At 41.7% G+C, this 21672-nt stretch overlaps 1 non-coding gene across 1 annotated transcript; it reads right to left on the bottom strand.

The window, feature by feature from the left end:
- Nucleotides 1-8743: 8743 nt before the first annotated feature.
- Nucleotides 8744-8850, bottom strand: LOC133833357 (small nucleolar RNA R71). Its single transcript, XR_009892738.1, has one exon. It is a non-coding gene; the product is annotated as a small nucleolar RNA R71 (small nucleolar RNA).
- Between the last annotated feature and the right edge of the window lie 12822 nt (nucleotides 8851-21672).

Consider the following 21672-nt stretch of genomic DNA (forward strand, 5'->3'; position numbering starts at 1 on the left):
TAGTTGGCACTATGTTGATGACATCTGTACTTAGAGCTGGAGACCTAGTGTAGGAGGATGTATGTGACTTTTAGCTAGTGTGGTGGAAACCACTTAGGTCGTGCCAGTGGGACCAGGATAGACTGGATTAGTCTGTGAGTTTCTGGATGTATTTCCAGGGGATTTGCCAAGATTACATTTACATGAAGAGATAAAATGGTAATTGGATTGGTGCCAGGGACAGAACCAGGTCTAGGGCACTGTATTGAACGGCTTCAGCAAAGCTGTACGAACTAAAGGCTCAGTTATTGAGTAAGATGGTATTGTCCAAGGTGGATCTTTGATTTGGTTATTATCAGCTGAAGATCAGAGAGAAGAATATGCAGAAGACTATTTTTATATCAGATAAGGGCACTAGGAGTGCTGAGTAGTTTTGATGGATTAGAAGAACAGAGTATTCAAGGATTATCTGAATTGAATATGTGATCGTCTTGATTGACAGTATTGTGGTATACTCTTAGTTGGAGATTGGCCAAGGTCAAGGAACACCTCAAGAGTCAGGAGTTTTCCTTGGATGGGCAGGATATTACATGTGCTTTGTGGAAAAGTTATGAGTCTTCTTACAGAACAGAACCAGTTTGTAGGTTATTATGACACCTCATTGTCAAGAAAAGGTAATTGCCCAAGCAACATGTTAGTTGAACGGTGTGAACAGAACTAGAATAGAGTTACTGGTGGGCCAGGTGGCCAACATTACATTTGAGTTTACTATTTCAGAAAGGATTAAAGGAAAACAGCTAAGTGAACCCATAGATGGGAAGAATTAAGAGGAATGTCTTAGCTGAATTAGCTAAGGAATATGCAGTGTCAGGTATGAATTTATTGTGGTATAGGGATCGAACTTGGGATCTGATGGACACTGAGATTAAACGAGGGATTCTGGATGAATCTCATATTACCTCTTATTCTCTTCATCCAGGCATCATGAAAGATGTATTAGGATTTGAAAGCTTTATAGTGGTGGCCTGGGATGGAGAGGGACATAACAGAATACATGACAAAGTTCTTAATCTGTTAAGCAGATCAAAACAGAGTATCAGAAACCAGCAGGGCCATTATAGCCTTTGTGTAGTCCATAGTGGAAGTAAGGAAACATCGCGATAGGTTTTGCGGTGGGGCTACCCAAGATAGTTGGTCAGCATGATTTGGTTTGGGTCATTATGGACTAGTATACAAAGTCATCTCACTTCTGTCAGTAAGGATAGGTAACACAATTGATCAGTTTACAGATCTCTATGTGAGAGAGATAGTAAGCCTTCTTGGGAATTCAAGGTCTATCTTATTAGATGAGGATCCCATTATTACTTCCAAGTCTTGGGGAAGGTTACAAAAGATGATGAGTATACAGTTGGAGTTTAGTATAGTTTATTATCCTTAGACTGGTGGTAAATTAGAGAGACAATTACCCAGTTATTGGAGGGGCACCTTATGAGATGCTGTATGGTAGGGAATGTATATCTCCCATTCATTGGAATGAGATGGGTGAGATGTTATATCTGGATTCTGAGGTAGTTCAGAGAATCATTGAGGTTATTGAAAAGGTTAGAGATTGGATGCTCGCTTCTCAAAGTAAATGGGAAAGTTATGTTAAGTTAAAGTGAAGGAATGTGGAATTCCAAGTGGAAGATTGTATCTTCCTTAGAGTCTCTGGGAAAGGGGGGAGGAGGTAAGGGCAAGTTGAGCCCTATATTAATAAGACCATTTGAAATCCTGGATAGGATCAGTTAGGTTGCCTTTGGATTGGCCTTAGCTTTGGCATTGTCGGCCGTATACAGTGTATTTCATATTTCCATGTTGAGGAAACGTGTGTTAGATGAGACTCATGTGTTGAGTTAGGAGAACCTGGAATTAGAGGTTAAGTTACCCTGTAAAGGGTAGCCAGCTCAGATATGAGACAGAAAGAACAAGGTTATGCGAGACAAAGTTATACCTTGGGTTAAGGTATTATAAAGAAACAGTAGGGTCGAGGGAGCGACCTAGAAACTGAAATCAGATATGCAGGATTGATATTCCGGACTACTCAGATAAAATTTCGAGGAAGAAATTTCTGCAAGGAGGGGATAGTTGTAACGACCCAAATTTCCTAATAAGGCTTAGGGCCTTGATTAGGGGGGCAGGATGGAAAATTATGGAATTATGTGATATTATGTGCAATTATGTGGTTACATGCATGATTATGCAAGTTATATTATTATATGATGATAATTGCATGCATGTGGGCCCACTTTTTATTAGAAGGGCATTTTTTTAATTTTGGCCATTTAGAGCGTAACTGTATATTCATGTGCATGTGTGTGATATATGGATGAGACCACATTATTATGTGGATTAGGTTGAGCTATTCGGCATTAGACGATCCTAGGATATAAGTTAGCGGTTTTGTCATAACGGGATTAATTACTGGGCTCGGGGTGAGCCTAGGGGTAAATTGGTGCTTAGTACATTACTATGAATGAGCGGGTAATGGAATATGATTTATAATTATTTAAGGATATTGGGATTAATGGGAATTGAAGGATGTTAATTATGATTAACGGGATAGGTGGGATATGACAGTTTTGCCCTTGCTAGCCTTGAAAGGTTTTATTTGGCCTTAGGGGCATTTTGGTCATTTGACCATGGATATACTCAGCAAAGGAAAGTTGTAAAGGGTTTAAGGATAAAACACAGAGGGTTCTCTTTCTCTCTCTCTCTCTCGATTATTTCCTCTTCTCTCTCGGTTGGGATTTTGAAGCAAGCAAGGGGATTTGAGGCTTAAGGATTGAAGCTTGAAAGTATAGAATTATTTTCAGCAGCTGGAAGGGGTTGAATTCAAAATTGAGGTAAGGTTTTCATTTTAAATTTATGAGTTATTGCTCTGTATTGAGGTTATTTTAGAGCTTGAGGTTTTGATCTTAGGATTGGATGTTTGGTGTGGTTTAAAGTGGTATAAAGCTTGGGTTTTGTTGTTCGAATGGTGGTAATGTTGTGGTGATGATTAATTGTGATATTGGGATTGGTTTGATGAGTTTTGGTTGAGGTTTAGATTAAAAAAAATGCAAGGGAGTTGGGTTTGTGGGGTCATGTCGCGACAGAGTTCATGCAAGTCTCGACTTGATGGTGTTCCAGAGCCTCCCCGGGGATCTGTCAAGCAGGTGCGTCGCGACCCACAGGGTCAAGTCGCGGCCCGCCCCTGGCACCCAGGCAGAGGACCTCTCTGACTTGGGGGCGCGGCGCAGCCCGTGGGGGCAGGTCGCGGCCCGCCTGTCTTCCTTGTGCCAGGTTGGGTTTTAATGGGTTTTTAGCGCGTGTTTCCAATTTTCAAGGCTCGGGAACGAATCTACTAACCGTTTTAGTAGGATTCGAGGTCCCGAGAGTTGGGTTTTAAGCCATGATCCTTTTATTACTCATTTTATTGATGAGATTTCATATTTGGTTATGATTAGGTGACCGCTAAGGGACCTAAGGACAAGATCACTCTCAAAGGTCATTCTTCATTTATTTTATGCTCAAGCCAAAGGTAAGAAAATTGCACCCAGTATGTGATGCATGCAATATATGTGATGCATGCAATATATGTGATTATGGCATGACATGAAGGTGAAATATGGAATTTTCCAGAGCTTGAGTCTCTGTAATTGTGCATGATTATAATTTTGCTTTTGATTATTGATTAAGCATGCAAAATGCCTTATATCTAAATATTTGACATATGATATATGTCTCTTTACATTACCTCATTGAGTAAGCACTGACTTATTAGTCAAGGAACGACAATGGTGTCAGTATTTATTGTGAAGTTGTGACTTATCACTCAAGATCGGCAGTAGCACTGAGCACTGGTCTGATGGTATTGGATTATGAGTCAAGAATGGTATTAGGGTGTTTAATGCAAGCCGAAATGATTACATCTAATCAACATAAGCATTAAATGCTTGATTGACCTCAAGGTCACAGAATACTAAAGTGATTGTCTAGTGTAAAGGCTAGTTACGTAGAGCCAGGGCCAAAAGGCTCAGGTGACTAAAATATCACATGGCTTAGGGAGCAGATTTGCAGAGATTATTAGCTATTGATTCAAAGAGTGAATTATTAGTCATCTATAAAGAGATAGACTTATCAGTCATCGATACAGAGATAGACTTATTAGCCATCTATTCAGAGAGTGACTTATTAGTCATCTATACACAGATGGACTTATTAGTCATCTATACAGAGAAAGACTTATTATTCATCTATTTAGAGAGTGACTTATTAGTCATCTATTTAGAGAGTGACTTATTAGTCATCTATTCAGAGGGTGACTTATTAGTCATCTACCCAGAGAGACGTATTAGTCATCTACCTCAGAGAGACTTATCAATCATCTACCTCAGAGAGAGAGACTTATTAGTCATCTACCCCGAGCGTAGGGCTTCGCAATTATTGATTTGTACTTGCCTGCATGCATGAATAGGGTTATTACTGCTAGCATGCTTATTGTGATTTAGTAACATGTTACTACCTATTTATGAGCATGTTTAAGTTTTCTTGCTGAGCCTCGACTCACGGGTGCTATGTGGTGCAGGTAAAGGCAAAAGAAAGCTGGACCATACTTGGGTTGGAGAACTTAGATGACGATGTGTACATATGCGAATGCTCGACCACCACGACCAAGGGTTTAAAGAGGAACTAAGGTTAAACCCTATTTTACCGCTTAGGTCGGCTGGTTGTAAATCTTTTATTGTAATTAACCTTTAAAATATATTTTGGGATCCCAATGTATACAGTAAACGTTTTAGTGAAACATTGTATCTTTAACCAAAATTTTTAACCCTAAACCGTTAATCACATTTAGTTACACGATTATGGCCAAATGACTCGGTTAGCGAGCCTAGCACTGTTTAAAATGCACAACGTAATGGACCATGGGTAGTAGGGCATTACAATGTGAAAGAACTAGCAGAAGTGTTTTTGGTACTTCACCGGTTCGGGATAAAGTAGAATCCCAAAAAATGCACTTTTGGGGATGCCTCTGGGAAGTTCCTGGGTTTCATCGTCAGCGCTTGAGGGATAGAGGAAAACGCCAGAAAGATTAAAGCTCTGGTCAATATGCCATCCCTTCGAAAACATCAAGATGTACAGAGCCTCACCGGGAGGATAGCAGCCCTAAGTCTCTTTGTCTCCAAAGCAACTAATAAGTGCATACCATTCTTCAAAATACTCTGAGGAGGTCAAAGGTTCGAATGGACGGAGGAGTGCAGCCGCATCTTGACACTGTCAGATATCTGTTCCCCATAAAGTTGGCGGCCAGCTTTCTACAAATGGGCTCCGTGCAATCCGCCTGGGCCCATGGTATTTATTATTGCATCCCTTTGTAATTAATTAGCATCTTACTCCCCAAATAATGGGGAATTTTGTATTAATTGTCCATTAAGGACATTAATGACCTAGACCCCTATAAATAGGGTAGGGATATCTCCTTGTAAATGGTTCATTACTTTGGCTAGTTAAGCATTGTAAACTCAAAGCAATATATACACTGCTTGAGACTCCATTGAAGCTTGCTTAATCAAGCTTCAAACCCATTGTTATCCGAAAAATTGACATATCTGACATGACACTAAGCTTGAACATGTGGAGTAGACTAGGCAGACCCCCCGATAGGCTGGTCGGTGTATACCTACGGGGTATATGACAAGTTGCTACTTGGCAAGGTAAGCAATTTACAGACTATAAACACTTGTCCCAAGACCTACACCAAGGCATAACATTGAATCTCCTATAAGGGGTGCTTGGTAAGGAATATTGTTAAGCAAACTGCATTGAGAGATGCTCAGGAAGCTTGTGTCCATGATGGTTGCACCCTTCCCAATCTTGAGGGGAAGTCTTTATAGCACTACTCGGCAGAATATCACTAGAAGCTCAGCTGCTCGGTATGATGGATAGTCAAATCTGGTCGGCGAGAAGAGGTTACACTCACAATTAGCAATTCTCAAGAATCTCCCAACCACCCGCAGAGGGCATCTAACAACCCTTAAGACTCGGTCAAGCCTCCTAACAAATAGGATTGAAACTAACTGTGAGAATAATGGGGTAATTCCACCATCGGTTATGCCTGTGTGTAGCTTCTTGGCTAACAGAGCATTATAAAGGCAAACCCTTCAACACAGTAAAAAGGGTTCACAAAATCGTCTGCCGACCAATGTTTAGAAACATACCAAACAACCTATCTTTATACTTAGCAGCGATTCTGCCTTATTGTATCATCTTCTACACATAGAAATTCACTTGTAATCCTTTATGATCTTGTGTAAACCTTCAAGTTTAATACAAATCTAAGAGGAAGTAGTTCATTACCAATTCTTGGGGCCGAACCTCTATAAATCCCAGTGTTTTTAATTATTTATTGCTCAATATTATTAATGATAACTCTAGGAATTAGAGTTATTTTTATGTTTTTAAACTTATATTTTTTTACAAAGAAAGAGTGATTTGTGATGTTTTGTAGTAGTTTTATGGTGTTTCCATTAATATTAATTAAAGTAGGATAATATTAAATAGTATAGTAATGCTGGGAAAATCTATAAAAAAATGTTGGTTCATTATCTAAATAGGTGGTCTTTGAGTTTGGAGCAATTTGAGAAAGAATTGAAGTGTAAAGTGGAATCAGAATTTGAGGAATGCTATGGCATTGCTGCAGCATCGCATCCTGGCAAATGCTCTATTTTGAGGGTCCACGTGTGAAGTTTCAAATTTATGGTCTTTAACTCATTTGTTGTAATTGTCTTAATTGGGCTAAAATTAATTGATAAAAGAATATGTGGGCTTTAGTTATATTTTGGGTCCATTTGTGGTAAAGAGGACAAAATGAATTAAAAGTTAAAAAAAAAGAAGAGGCCCACGTGACCCAAAAGGAGGAGATGACCTAAATGTATGGGGAGTCTTATTTCTTGCTAGAGTAATATACGACTGAGAGATGAAAAAAAATATACACCAGCTGCCTTGTGCATATTGAAGAGACCCTTATTTTTTGGCAGCCATTAATGTGAAGAAAAAAGAAGGAGAGAGGATTCTAAGGAGGAAGACAAAAAGAGAAGGGTTATTTGGGGGACACTCCACAATATTCTTGGCTTGCTTTCTTCCCCTTTTCTCTTAGATCTTAATTCTTTCTTGCATTTATTTTGAGTTATGGATGATTATAATTTGGGTTATTTTGTGTTTGAAGCTATGAACTAATTCTCTTAAAGTTAGGATAATTAAGAAACTTTATTATGCAATTGTGGAACTTTGCTATTGATGCTTAATGCAAATTGAGGTTTATTCATTCAAGTAATTTTCATGCTTAATATTTACTATTGCTTGATCACCTTTAGTAAATGATTGAAATAATTGAGATTGCTGAAAAGGATTATAATTATTGGACAAAAGACTTGAATGGTGCAAGATTAATTTCTTTGATTTTAATTTTGTAAGGGTATAGACATATATCTTTGCCTTGCATAATCTAATAGAATTGGTGCTTGATATGAAATTCTTGAAATTAAATTGGCTTAGACATAAGTAATTTAATTAGAGAATTAAACACATTTGATTTCGACGGAAACTTATGGACTTGATTAAAATTCTTGATTAGTAAACTATCAGTGTGCCACAGCATTTTCATAGCATTGTTTCCAGTAATTGCATAATAGAGGGAGTTAATAATCCTAGCTTACCATTTCATTATCAATTAATTTTCATAATGCATTCCATTAATTTAGATTTTAAATTCATCTGTTACTTATTTTTAATTGCATAAAAAAAAGAAAAAAAAACAACTTCCAATTTAATTTGAGTTTGGTTCTTTTATTTTTAATCATTTTGATAGATTTTAATTTCACAATTTTAAGCTTAAAAACAATCCTTGTGGATACGATATTGGGTTCTTATCACCTTATTATTTGTTGACAGTGTACGCTTGCACTTAGTGTCTATTTTACACCAACAAGTTATTGGCGTCGTTGCCGGGGATTGTTTAAAGTCATTTATTGTGAAATTAAGTATCTCGCAATTTGGTTTAAATTCTTTTGTGCTAACTTGGGTGATTCTCGTGCAATTTCATATTTATACAGTGTATGAACGAGAATCAAGACCCTGAACTACTTCCTATTGATCTAGACATCGAGCGTACCTTTAGAAGAAGGCGAAAGATACAAAAAAAAAAAAAAAAGAAGTAGTAGTGATGGACGCTGAGCAAGGGGCTCAACAGGGAACCGCTCAAAGGTAAACAAATCTATCAGGAGTTGCTCAAAGGGCGGAAAATCTAGCAGGAGTCACTCATGATCCACCAGTAAATTTAGCAGGAGCTGCACAAGATCGAGTAGCTCAAGGGGGAGTAGCTGCTATCAGGCAATATGCTCTCCCCCTCTTCAATGAGCTCAATTCGAGCATCGTTAGACCAGAAATTCAGGCATCACAGTTTGAATTGAAGCCAGTCATGTTCCAGATGCTTCAAACTGTGGGTTAGTTCAGTGGGATGCCAACAGAGGATCCTCGCCTTCATCTTCGATTGTTCATTGAAGTGAGTGATTCATTCAAGTTGCCCGGAGTGACAAAGGATGCACTGAGACTAAATTTGTTCCCATACTCCTTAAGAGACAGAGCTAGAGCTTGGTTGAACTCTTTGCCATCTGATTCTGTGACTACTTGGCAAGAGTTGGCTGAGCGGTTTTTGATGAAGTATTTCCCTCCCACTAAGAATGCCAAGCTCCGCAATGAGATTACTTAATTTCAGGAACTTGATGAAGAATATTTATACGAGGCATGGGAGCGGTTTAAGGAGTTGTTGCGCAAATGCCCTCATCATGGCATTCCTCATTGCATCTAGATGGAGACATTTTATAATGGTCTAAATGCCCATACTAGAATGGTGGTTGATGCTTCAGCGAATGGGGCTCTTCTTACTAAGTCCTATAATGAGGCATATGAAATACTTGAGAGGATATCCAACAACAACTATCAGTGGACCACTTCTAGATTGTCTACAGGTAGAAAGGTGGCTGGTATTCATGATGTAGATGCCATCACTTCTTTAGCAGCCCAAGTATCCTCTATTTCTAATATGCTCAAGACAATGAATATGGGGATGAATCAGTCAATGGGGCATCCTATGGGGACACAATTTGGGAAAATGGAGAACATTTCTTTTGTGTATTGTGGTGAGGGTCATACTTTTGACAACTGTCCTTCCAATCCAGCAGCTGTGTGTTACATGGGGAACCAAAGTAGGAATGGTCCTTATTCTAATTCCTACAACTCATCATTGAGGCAACACCCCAATTTTTCATGGAGTAATCAAGGGGCTGGCCAAGCAATTCTTCTATGCCTCCAAGACCAAATTTCCCACCGGGTTATCCCCCACAAGCACCACAACAACAAGCAATGCAATCTAGCTCTCTTGAGGACATGTTGAAGGAGTATATAGTGAAGGGACTACAACTGGTACAACTGCTAATAACCAACTACACCATCCAATTTTTGGGTTTGCTGATGGAGCAGTGAATACCAGAGGCTCGACCTCAGATTGGAGGATAGGGTCTGACCAGGAGACACCAATCAGGTCGAGGCCCCTAAGCAAACAACAACAGGCACCCCTTGCCAGCTGATGAGCAGGTCCTTCCAGGGCACTACATGGGAATGGACCGAGCAGATAACTTTCAGCCAAGAAATTAAGTAACTAGCCGTGAAAGAAATCCTAATGTCGTTCATTGGGATGGAAACACTCGAGCACCAGCGCCAAATAGGGGTGGCCAGCCCCAGAACAACCATCAGCAACCAGGTTGGCATAGACAACACCAAGAGTACCGACAAAGGTCCAAAATGGAGGAACTAGAATTCAGTAATGCCTAGAGACACAACTATGCTGATGGGTATGATGATGATGAGGCAAAGAGCCAAGCCCACCAGTGAAATAATCAAGGCTGGGAGTAACCCGCCCGAGGGACCGTTTGTCCCACAAGGGCAGGGTGTCCCGAACAACCAACCACCCCGGGGTGGAGGGTTCAAGGGAATACCCCTAGTACCAGGCTGGGCAGACAACCAAAATGCTAGGGGCAAGCCTCAGCCAAACTCTGTATTCAACCAAATGGGCCCTATGGGAGGTGAAGACCTCCAAGATGCTCTTAATCGCAGCAGGGAAAATCAGGACTCAAACAACATGGCTCCGCGTGAGCCTGTTCGGGACCCGAGAATAGATGAGATCTACAATGCAGCACAACCCTAGGAAGCTGCAGACTCAAACACCCAGGCCCAATTGGATCTGTTAACTCGATTGGTAAGAGAACTAACAACTCCAATGGGATTAACATTCAAATGGAGAGTCGGAGGGGTTCCCCATTTTTAGAACGTATCAACCAGCTGCTCATACCGGTCAAGTTCAAGATGCCAACATGGAAGATGTATACTGGGCTGGAGGACCCAGTGTCCATGTTCACAACTTTGAGCTTCGGACTGATCTCCAGGGAGTTTGGGATGATGCTAGGTGCAGGATCTTCCCTGCCACCCTGTCAGAAATCACCCAGCAGTGGTTCTTCAAGGTGCAGCCAGGGTCAATCACTTCATGGGATGGATTTGTTCGCATTTTCTATTCCCAATTTACTTTAACAAGACCTCTTCTGACCAAGCCGAATGATTTGGTGGAGCAAGACAATGAACCTTTACAGGATTAAATTCAACGTTTTATGCAAGAAGCCACAAGGGTGAAATCCCTAAGTGATGATGGTAAATTAATAGTCATCAAGTCAGGAATCAGAGTGAAAAGTCCATTCTGGAGCAGTTTGAAAAGAAAGGTTGTGCACACCACCTAGGAGTTCCTTGACCAGGCAGAAGAATTTATTAAGCTTGAGGAAGCTGAGAAGAAGGTGGATAACCCTAGCCAAGCATCTCCTGGACAGTGGAAAACAAAAGCTGGGAATACCACTAATATTGTAGGAGAAAGTAAAAATGGGGCGAAAAATGGAAAATGCGGCAATGGAGCCGGAAATAATATTAGCCAAAACGACAACAATAAGTCTAAACCCACCAAGCAACCCCAAACCGCGAGAGTTTGTCCCTGAGTTTACTACTGTTGTCCCAAAAATTGACATATCTGACGTGGCATTAAGCTTGGACACAGGAGTAGACTGGGCATACCCCCCCCCCCGTCAGGCTGATCGGTGTATACCTGCGGGGTATACGACAAGTTATTGTCGAAATACTATCACCAGAGGCTCAGCTGCTCAGTATGATGGACAACCAAATCTGGTCGGCAAAAAGAAGTTACACTCTCTATTAGAAGTCTGCAAGAATTGCCTGACCACCCATAGAGGACACCCAACAGCCCTGAAGACTCAGTCAAGCTTCCTAACAAATAGGACTGTAACTACCTGCGAGAATAATGGGATATTTCCACCATCAGTTAAGCCGTGCGCAGCCCCTGGGGCAACAGAAGATTATAAATAAATTACGTACACCACAGTGGAAGGGGTTCATGAAATTTGCCTACCGACCAGTATTTAGATACACCCCAAACAACTTTATCTTCATAACTAAGTAGTGATTCTACCTTATTGTATTATCTTTTACACATAGAAATCCACTTGTAATCCCTTGTGATCTTGTGTAAACCTTAAAGATTAATACAAATCTAAGAGGAAGTAGGTCATTACCAATCCTTGGGGTCAAACCTCTATAACTCCTAGTGTTCTCTATTAATTATTGCTCATCATTACTAGGTTATTGGCTCACTTATTTTTCATTGATTGTTCTACTGAAAGCTCTTGAGTTAATTAGTTTGACTCCGTGTTAGTTGGCTAAAAAACCAGTCAACAACTACTTATTCCATCTTGTTGGAGCCCCGGGCAGATGTTTTCAATGTCTCCCAGACAGTGGTACCATATCGAAGACCCCCGTCGATGAGAAATGATGCTAACAGACGGGATATGACTAAATTCTGCCGGTTTCACAATGACTATGGTCATGAAACCAATGAATGTAACCACTTGAAGGAAGAGATAGAATTCCTCATTCAATAGAATAATGCTCATCTGAAAAGATATATACAACCAACTGCCGACCAACATCCTTAGCAACAACCCCCGTAACAATATCAAGGTAATCAACCTCTCTTACCACCACTAGTCGCTGGTTGGCTGTATATGATCTGTGGAGGACCACATTTGGCAGGTAATACCAGCAAGGCACGAGAAAAATACACTCGTTCCCTTAGATAGGAGCAGGACGATGATGTACTGGGTATCCAGGAGCGTACTCTGAAACGACCTCACTATGAGTGTGAGCCTATCCTATTCAATGAGGAAGACATTGGTCACGTGCGTCATCCACATAATGACCCTTTGGTGGTGGAAGTATAGATTTTCAACATGATTGTGGCCTAAACAATGATCGACCATTGGTCATCTGCCAACATCCTGTTCAAGAATATCCTGGAGCGAATGAATTTGAGAATTAAAGATTTGGAGCCATGCGAGCAGCAACTATATGGGTTCACATGGAGTGACATGGCCCCAGCAAGAAGCATAAGGCTGCTTCTAACAGCGGGAGCGACACCTAAGAGCAACACTGTCATGGTCTTGTTTGTTGTAATCAACATCCCTTCTCCCTATAATGCCATGATAGGCCGACTGACCATGTATGACCTCTGAGCAGTAACTTCAATCTTCCATCTGCTCATCAAGTTTCCAACTCAGGCAGGTATCGGTTGTCTTAAGGGGAATCAACTGGTGACTAGGGAGTGCTATAACTCTTCAATGAAAAAAGCAGGAAAGGCAGTCTCTATCGCGCAGCCTGCAGGCCCTAGTAGTCAAAAATAGGACGAGGCCCAAAATGGAGTGCAAGAAATAGAACCCTATTTTGGGGATATTGACATAGGTGTGGGTCCAGTTGAAGAATTAGAAGAAGTTCCACTTGACCCAAAACACCCGACCAAGGTTGTCAAGGTGGGGAAGGGGTTGTCCAAGAACATAAGATCCACTTTTATCCCTGTTGACGGTGAAATCTCGTCAACGATATAAGGTTAGGAAACTAAGACTATATTGCCAAAGGTATCTCAGAAGAAGATGGAGAAAACTTGAAAGAGTAAATATGTAGAACTCCAATGGAGTCGAAATTGTATATTACTTAACAGCCTTAGCATACCATCAATTTTTCTAACCCCTTTTCTAGAGGGGTGATGATCTATTTATACTGGAGCTCTAATGGCTCCTCATACATTGTGGTCCCAGGGGACAAGATTGTGCATAGGTACATTGTCAGGGTAGTGGCACAGGTTGTGGTGGAGCAGAAGGTTATGGTGTCGGCTTGGTACATAGTCAGAAGTATGCATGTAGTGCTTCCACTCTCTGTACAAATCCGTACCTCCACTACTTGTAGGACACAGATGTCAGAGTCATGCCTTTGCCCTTTTTCAGGGTTGTACATCCCGTGCTTGTACATTTATCTCATCCCTAGTGGTCCCCTTTACATAAATATCTTCTCTAGGTTTCTTTATATTTTAGTAAGTGTCGATCCATACTTCTTTTATCCTGTCCTTACCTCCAGGTAGGAGGCCTGGAAATAGGCATGTACGAGGCTTGGGGATGGGTCTCACAAGGCAAGACCCTTGGTGCCTAAGCGAGTATCCAGGCATGACTTGGGCATTCACGAGGCATGGGGATGGGTCTCACAAGGCAAGACCCTTGGTGCCTAGCGTGGTAAGGTGTGTCTTGCTGTGCGAGGCATTGGCGCGCATCTGGATCGCGAGGCGCGCGGGTGAGGGCAGCCTCGCATTGTGAGACCCTTGTGGCCTTGGCAGGCGTATGCGGGGGAAGGGCAGCCTCGCATAGTGAGACCCTTGTGGCCTCGGCAGGCGCATGCGAGGGAAGGGTAGCCTCGCATGCGGGGGAAGGGTAGCCTCGCATAGTGAGACCCTTGTGGCCTTGGCAGGCGCATGCGGGGGAAGGGTAGCCTCGCATAGTGAGACCCTTGTGGCCTTGGCAGGCGCATGCGGGGGAAGGGTAGCCTCGCATAGTGAGACCCTTGTGGCCTTGGCAAGCGCATGCAGGGGAAGGGTACCCTCGCATGCGGGGGAAGGGTAGCCTCGCATAGTGAGACCCTTGTGGCCTTGGCAGGCGCATGCGGGGGAAGGGTAGCCTCGCATGCGGGGGAAGGGTAGCCTCGCATAGTGAGACCCTTGATGCCTTGCCAGGCATGCGCGGGGGAAGGGTAGCCTCGCATGCGGGGGAAGGGTAACCTCGCATAGTGAGACCCTTGTGGCCTTGGCAGGTGCATGCGGGGGAAGGGTAGCCTCGCATGCGGGGGAAGGGTAGCCTCGCATAGTGAGACCCTTGATGCCTTGCCAGGCATGCGCGGGGGAAGGGTAGCCTTGCATGCGGGGGAAGGGCAGCCTCGCATAGTGACACCCTTGTGGCCTTGGAAGGCGCATGCGGGGGAAGGTTAGCCTCGCATAGTGAGACCCTTGTGGCCTTGGCAGGCGCATGCGGGGGAAGGGTAGCCTCGCATAGTGAGACCCTTGTGGCCTTGGAAGGCGCATGCAGGGGAAGGGTACCCTCGCATGCGGGGGAAGGGTAACCTCGCATAGTGAGACCCTTGTGGCCTTGGCAGGTGCATGCGGGGGAAGGGTAGCCTCGCATAGTGAGACCCTTGATGCCTTGCCAGGCATGCGTGGGGGAAGGGTAGCCTCGCATGCGGGGGAAGGGCAGCCTCGCATAGTGACACCCTTGTGGCCTTGGAAGGCGCATGCGGGGGAAGGTTAGCCTTGCATAGTGAGACCCTTGATGCCTTGCCAGGCATGCGCGGGGGAAGGGCAACCTTGCACAACGAGGCCCCTTAGGTCCTTTTGGGCATTTTCGCTAAGGGCTTCTATGCGACATGGGTCTCGCGTGGGGCAAGGTATTGGGCTGCTTTTCTTGCCCAAGGCTAATTGAGGGTAACCCTCAATTTTTCTCTTGAGTGTTGACAATGGCTCTGGTCAATTTTTGGCATTCACAATCCCGTTCCTCAGGGACAACCAAGATGTTTTCGCTTGGTCTCATGATGATACTGTAGGAATCTGCCCAACTATTATAAGCCATGCCACCCTCAACATTGATACAGACCACTTCAAGACCGTACAGTAGAAAATGAGGTTACTTGATAAAGATAGGGCTAAGGTGTTGAAAGAGGAGGTGGAGAAGCTTCGAAATAACAATTTCATTAAGGAAGCTTTCTACCCGGTATGGGTGTCCAACCTCGTATCGGTACCAAAACCTAATGGAAAATGGAGGGTATGCATAGACTTCACAGACTTAAATAAAGCATGCCCAAAAGACTGCTTCCCACTTCCAAGAATTGACCAGCAAGTGGATGCTACAGTCGGTCACGAGATTTTAACGTTTATGGATGCCTACTCGGGGTACAACCAAATTAGCATGCATCCCCCCCGACTAGGAGCATACCAGTTTCTACACAGACATAGGGTTGTACTGCTACAGGGTCATGTCGTTCGACCTAAAACATGTTAGAGCCACATATCAATGAGTGGTAAACCGTATGTTCGAGGATCAGATTGGAAATAACATTGAAGTTTACGTTGACGATATGTTAGTAAAGTCCAATAAGGCTGGGAGGCACATTGACGACTTGCAGGAATGTTTTAACATCCTAAGGCAGTACAAGATGAAGCTAAATCCTCTCAAGTGCTCCTTTGATGTGGGGTCGGGCAAGTTTTTGGGGTTTATAGTGAACTCCAAAGGAATAGAAGCAAACCCTGAAAAATTAAAAACTCTGCTGGACATGCACTCACTAGCCAAGAACAAGGACGTGTAAAGCCTGACAGGGCGTATAACAACACTAAGTAGGTTTGTCTCCAATCTACTGATAAGTGTGTTCCGTTTTTCAACATCCTTAGGGGGAGGAATAAATTTGAATGGACCGAGGAGTGCGAACAGGCTTTCCAAGTTCTAAACCAACAACTGGCACAACCCCCGATCTTTTCAAAACTATTGGAAGGAGAAGAACTGTGCATATACTTAGCAGTAACGGAGCACAATGTCAGTGCAGTCTTGGTTAGAGAGGAAGACAGAGTCCAGCATCCAATCTATTATGTTAGTAAAAGGCTGATCGGGGTAGAAAGTAGGTATCCTCTAATTGAAAAATTGACTTATTGCCTACTCTTGTCCTGCAAAAAACTTTCTACATACTTCCAAGCTCATCCCATCAAGGTCCTTACCAAGCAGCCATTGCGCCAAGTCCTACACAAGCCAGACACCTCTGGTCAACTACTCAAATGGGCGATAGAGCTGGGATAGTATGAGCTCACCTACCAGCCCCGAACAAAAATTAAAGGCTAGGCTCTAGCAGACTTTGTAGCTGAGTGCACAGGTGTACCAGAACCGGATGAGCAGATGGTCGAGCAGCCATCAGAATCTGGACCCCAGCCCATTACTAACATTGAGCAGGGTACTGAGCAAGTACCCAAGTCTAGTACCCTGCACAATTCTGAGAATGAACCACAAATCTGGAAACTGCATGTCGACTACTCCTCTACAGACCAGCTATCTAGAGCCGATCTTACACTAATAACACCTGAGGGACAACTCATATTGCACACTCCGCTTTGGTTTTAGTGCATCTAACAATGAAGTGGAGTATAAGGAATTAATTGTGGGCCTGAAGTTAGCAAAAGAAGTAAGAGTTGAATTTCTGGACATATACAATGATTCGCAGATTGTGGTCAACCAGGTCCTTGGAGAATATACGGCCCGAATTGAAAAAATGATGTCCTACCTTAGCAAAATCAAAGATCTGCTTGCCTAGTTCAAGAAATACACCATCCAACAAATACCAAGGGAATAGAACGCCACTGTAGATGCGCTGGCCAAACTGGCCAGCAGTGTTGTAGTGGATAGAGCCAGCCTGGTCCCAATTTAGTACCTCGCCAAGCCCAGTATCAGTTGCCAGAACCAGTCCTTCTGATAGACAACACTCCCTCTTGGATGACCCCAATTGTAGCTTATCTAGAGCACAGTACCCAACCTAGCAACCGTAACGAATCTAGAAGACTAATGAGAAAAGCTGCAAGGTACTTAATCCTGGATGGTGTTATGTACATAAGGGGATTTTCAATGCCACTGCTCAGGTACGTCAACCAAACAGAGTCTAGACGACTGCTGGAGGAGGTGCACAGAGGTTTCCGCGGGAATCATGCTGGGGGGCAGATTCTGTCCAAAAAGATTATAAGGCAAGGTTACTTTGTTGGGAAAACTTTATACAGGATCTTTATTTATTTTCATGTAGATCTAATATTAAACAAATTAATATGAGATAACCTAGAACATGTTTCTAAAATTGAATTCAAAGAGAAACAAAGATAAGAAATACTTACAGTATACGCAGCGGAATGAAAGAGTCCTTCCTTTAGTTTCTCTAACTCTTGTATCCTTTCTGTCGTAGAGTATTATCAAGAAACTGACCGTTCTTTTAATTTCTTCACAGTCTTCCAATGTATCCTTAGAATCACCTAGACTAGTGTGGAAAATTCTCAACACATGAGATAGATATAGAGAGAAGAAGAGAAAATAACAAAGAGGCTTAGAAAAGGACTTGTGTTTAGAGAGAATCTAAAACTATCAGAAAATCTGACGTGTGACTTATCTGTCGTCTCTTTAAGCACTCCTTTTATAGACTCAATTAGGCCATTTAATTTAATTAAAAAATCAATAAAATAATAGCCAATTAACAACCCTAGGTCGAAATTATCATGGGCTTTAGTCCCGTGAAATTTCCCATTTGATTATAAGCCCATTGGACTTAAAATCAAGGCCTGCATTATTTTCTATTGATTTAACTAATTAAATAATTATTTAAATCCTTTATCAAATTAATTATTTATAATTTGAACCTTGATTTAAAATTATTTATTGAACCAATTTATCTTAATTAATAAATCTGCCATAATTTCTCTTTTCTTCTCAAAATTACATAACTCTGTGAAACTATCCAAAATTGACCTGGTAAACTTTGATAATTCTAATTGATAATTAAATAAATTAATTAAGACTATCTAGATGATCTTATCCAAGGTACAATGGGGACCATGGGCCTATGAAATCAAGCTCCAATAAATTATCATAAATCTAACAAATAAATTTACCAACTTATTAATTCCTCGAGACTCCATTATAGACTCGGAATTGTACTATTGAATTCATAGAACGCTCTATAACAAATATAGATACGCTATTAATTATCCATCGTTACAACCATAATTGTCACTCAATCCTCTATAGACGGTCTACAATGAGATAGGACTCAAATACCATTTTACCCTTCATTGTATTTTATCCTTAAAACACTTAGTTCCTTGTAAATGATATTTCAGTAAACTAATTTAATTACTGAAATGAGATCTATATCATTTAACACCTTGAACCAAACTAAAAGGAAACTATCATTTCACTTCTTCATCAGAAGCTATAGATGTTTATATCTATGATTTACACTCCCACTCAATTATACTACCGAGTTCCCAACATGTAAGTATGGGCTAGTCCGTAGGGTAAACTGGTAACGAACAAGTCAAAGAACTCAAATAATACAATCAATTAGAATACTTACCACCCAGAATTGAGATTGAATTGACCTATGGTGAACTATATGATATGAATAGAATAGATAATAACAGTATGTTTACTTATCTTATCAACTGTCAATATCGGTCCAGTCCGATGTAATAAATACATTCGATCTTATCTACTTTGCTAATGTTCTGGAAAGAACATGACACTATAATGTGTAAGTAGATCATATCGTAGATTGGTAAGTCAGTGTAAATCCTGTGCACTGACTAATCTTAGTACTAAGTTATTTTGAACATATAATCATATTTATATTCCACTGTGATTACGTCACTATAAATACGATTAGCTATATGCTCGGTATTTAATAGAAGTTTATATTAAACAAATAATCATGAAAATAAAACATGTGAGCAAAGTGATTGACCAAGTCAAAAAATGATTTATATTCTTTTATTGATAATAAATGAGATTACAAAGAATTTGGGTTTTAACTAGGGCATAAAACCCCAATAGTTTGCTTAACAATGTTTCTTACCAAGCACCCCTTATAGGAGATTCAATGCTATGCCTTGGTGTAGGTCTTGGGATAAGTGTTTACTGTCTGTAAACTGCTTACCCTGCCGAGCAGTAACTTGTTGTATACCCCGCAGGTATACATCGACCAACCTATCGAGTGCTCTGCCTAGTCTACTCCACGTGCCCGACCTTAGTGTCACGTCATATATGTCAATTTTTGGGATAACATTTGCTCCCCAAGTTTGCAATGATGCAAAGGCAGCATAGAAACTTTCTTTTTGAGGCCATACCATCTGCCCCCTGCTACGTGGCACGATGCTCGGCCCAATCAGTTGCCTTAGTGTTTCCCCAATTTTTCAAAATATGACTTTTCACTCATTCCCGCCTCTTTTTTGTAACCATAAAGTGTCACGATAACTTTATTGCACTGACGGTTGTGCAACTTTCAAGAAGTGGGATGACGTGGGTGGCAGTTGAGAGGACAGGATTGGTGAGAGAGGCGGGTGGGCGGCCAAAGTTTATTTATTGAAGTGCGTGGAGAGGCGTATTGGTAGCAACTGAAGAGACTGCTGAGTGGACGAGTGCATTACATTTTGGCCGGACATAGCTCACTTTTTTTTGCCTATAAATAGGGGTGCCCAACCCATGCTTCCTTTTTCACCTTCTTTTTTACTTCACACAAACCAGAGCCAACATAAAAACCCTAAACCTTCTCACCCCAATTTGTTTGAGAGCTAACCCGTGCCCAGACTTCTATGTCTCACGATATTCACACCCTGAGCACATTTCTGGCGCTATACTCCTACAGCAAGTTTTCCAAACTTTTCTATTTAACTTGGAATTGTGTGTGAGAGAATTTTTTCTTCTTCTGTGTTCTTGACTGTAGCTGTGGGTGGTTTATTGAGAAGATCTTTGGGTAGTATTTGCATATCGCTTAAATCTAGGTTTGAATGAATATTTTGGGTAGTTCTAGGAATGGGTTGCTCGTATTAGCCTTTGATTTCGTGAAAATCTGCCTCACAATGCCCTTTTTGATTGATTTGTGTTTGGTGTTCTTGAAGAACACGAAGAACAGTCTTGAAACTTTTTTGAAATTTTTTCCATTTCCTCAGAATTTCTTGCTCTTGATTCACTTTATTTGCTGGTCGGTGATTTTCATTGGTCCTCATTTTATGCTGGTCGGTATAATACAAAACGTATACATTGACCAGCACTGTTCGGTGCTCTCACCTCTTCCATTCCCCATTTTTAATGTACGCGCAGACCATTGAGAAGGTGATCACCAGGCTGATATTGACCTGCCGCAACAATCACCATGCTGAGGTACCAACCAACTTAGAAAGCCCCTCTGCCAACCGATGATTATGGCTCGTACAAAGAATACAGCTCGTGCAGACGATGCATAGAATCCACATGTGGCTTGCTATGCCACTGTCACTGGAAATAAAGAAGCACCATCCACTGATGTAGGGCCAACCAAATTTGGCCAGGAGGAAGACTTCGTGCTAGAATATTCCACGGAGATTTATACTGAGGCTTTTTTAAACCCGTCTCAGGAGACGGAAGAGCCCCCCCTATACTCAGCTCCCACAAGTACCATCTCCGTCAAGAAACTAAAGAATGTCAATGAGCATTTCAAACTTGGGATTGTCACGATTCTCAAGCCTGGTTCGTCATGAATGAGGAATCCCCAGAATGAGCACCACGTCCGTACGTTCGTGATGGCACCATCAGTGCTCGTGATGGCACCATAAATGCTTGGATAGCACCATCTCCGCACGTTTGTGATGGCATCGTAAATTCTCAGATGGCACTGTGTCCGCACGTTCGTGATCAACTCAACTATGGTCTGACACAACTCATGAACGAGATTCAAACTTTCAAGTCTATCATGGGTGGACCTAGTAAGGTAGGAGAAAATAAGACTACTGATGTTGCTGCTAATCTAGCTAAGGCTGAAGCTAACCAAGATTCGTCCTCAAAAGATGAAAACAAAAGGAAAGGTGGACAAAACAACAACCCCAAGCCTGCAAAGGCTGCAAAGTCAAGTGCACAACCTAGTGCACAGACGTCTAAGGGGATAATCAAGAAAAACAAGAAAGGTAAAGATAAGTGCTTTCACTACAAAGAGAATGGGCATTGGAAACAGGATTGCCCAAAGTTTCTAGCAGCAAAAAAAATAATGGTAAGGATTATAGTTCATTTATCTTGGAAACATGTGTTTTAGAGAATAATAAATCCATTTGGATTATTAATTCTGGATCTACCAAACATGTTTGCAACTCTTTACAACTTCTTGAATCGTGGGAGGAAGTGGACGAAGGCGGATTAAAGCTTAGAGTTGGGAACGACGTTCATTGTGGTCCAAGCTAGAGGAAGGGCTCATCTGAAGTTCGGAAATAAATACTTAATTTTAAAAGATGTATTTTTATTTTGGATTTTAGTAGAAATTGAATTTCAGTTTCCATGTTGCAATTAGAACAATTTGTTATGACTTTCACAAGTTCTAATATATCTATTTCTTTCAATGGATCACAATTGTGTATTTGATGTTTGGAAAACG

The sequence above is a fragment of the Humulus lupulus genome, chromosome 4 (assembly GCF_963169125.1).
Source record: "Humulus lupulus chromosome 4, drHumLupu1.1, whole genome shotgun sequence".
Taxonomy (NCBI): domain Eukaryota; kingdom Viridiplantae; phylum Streptophyta; class Magnoliopsida; order Rosales; family Cannabaceae; genus Humulus; species Humulus lupulus.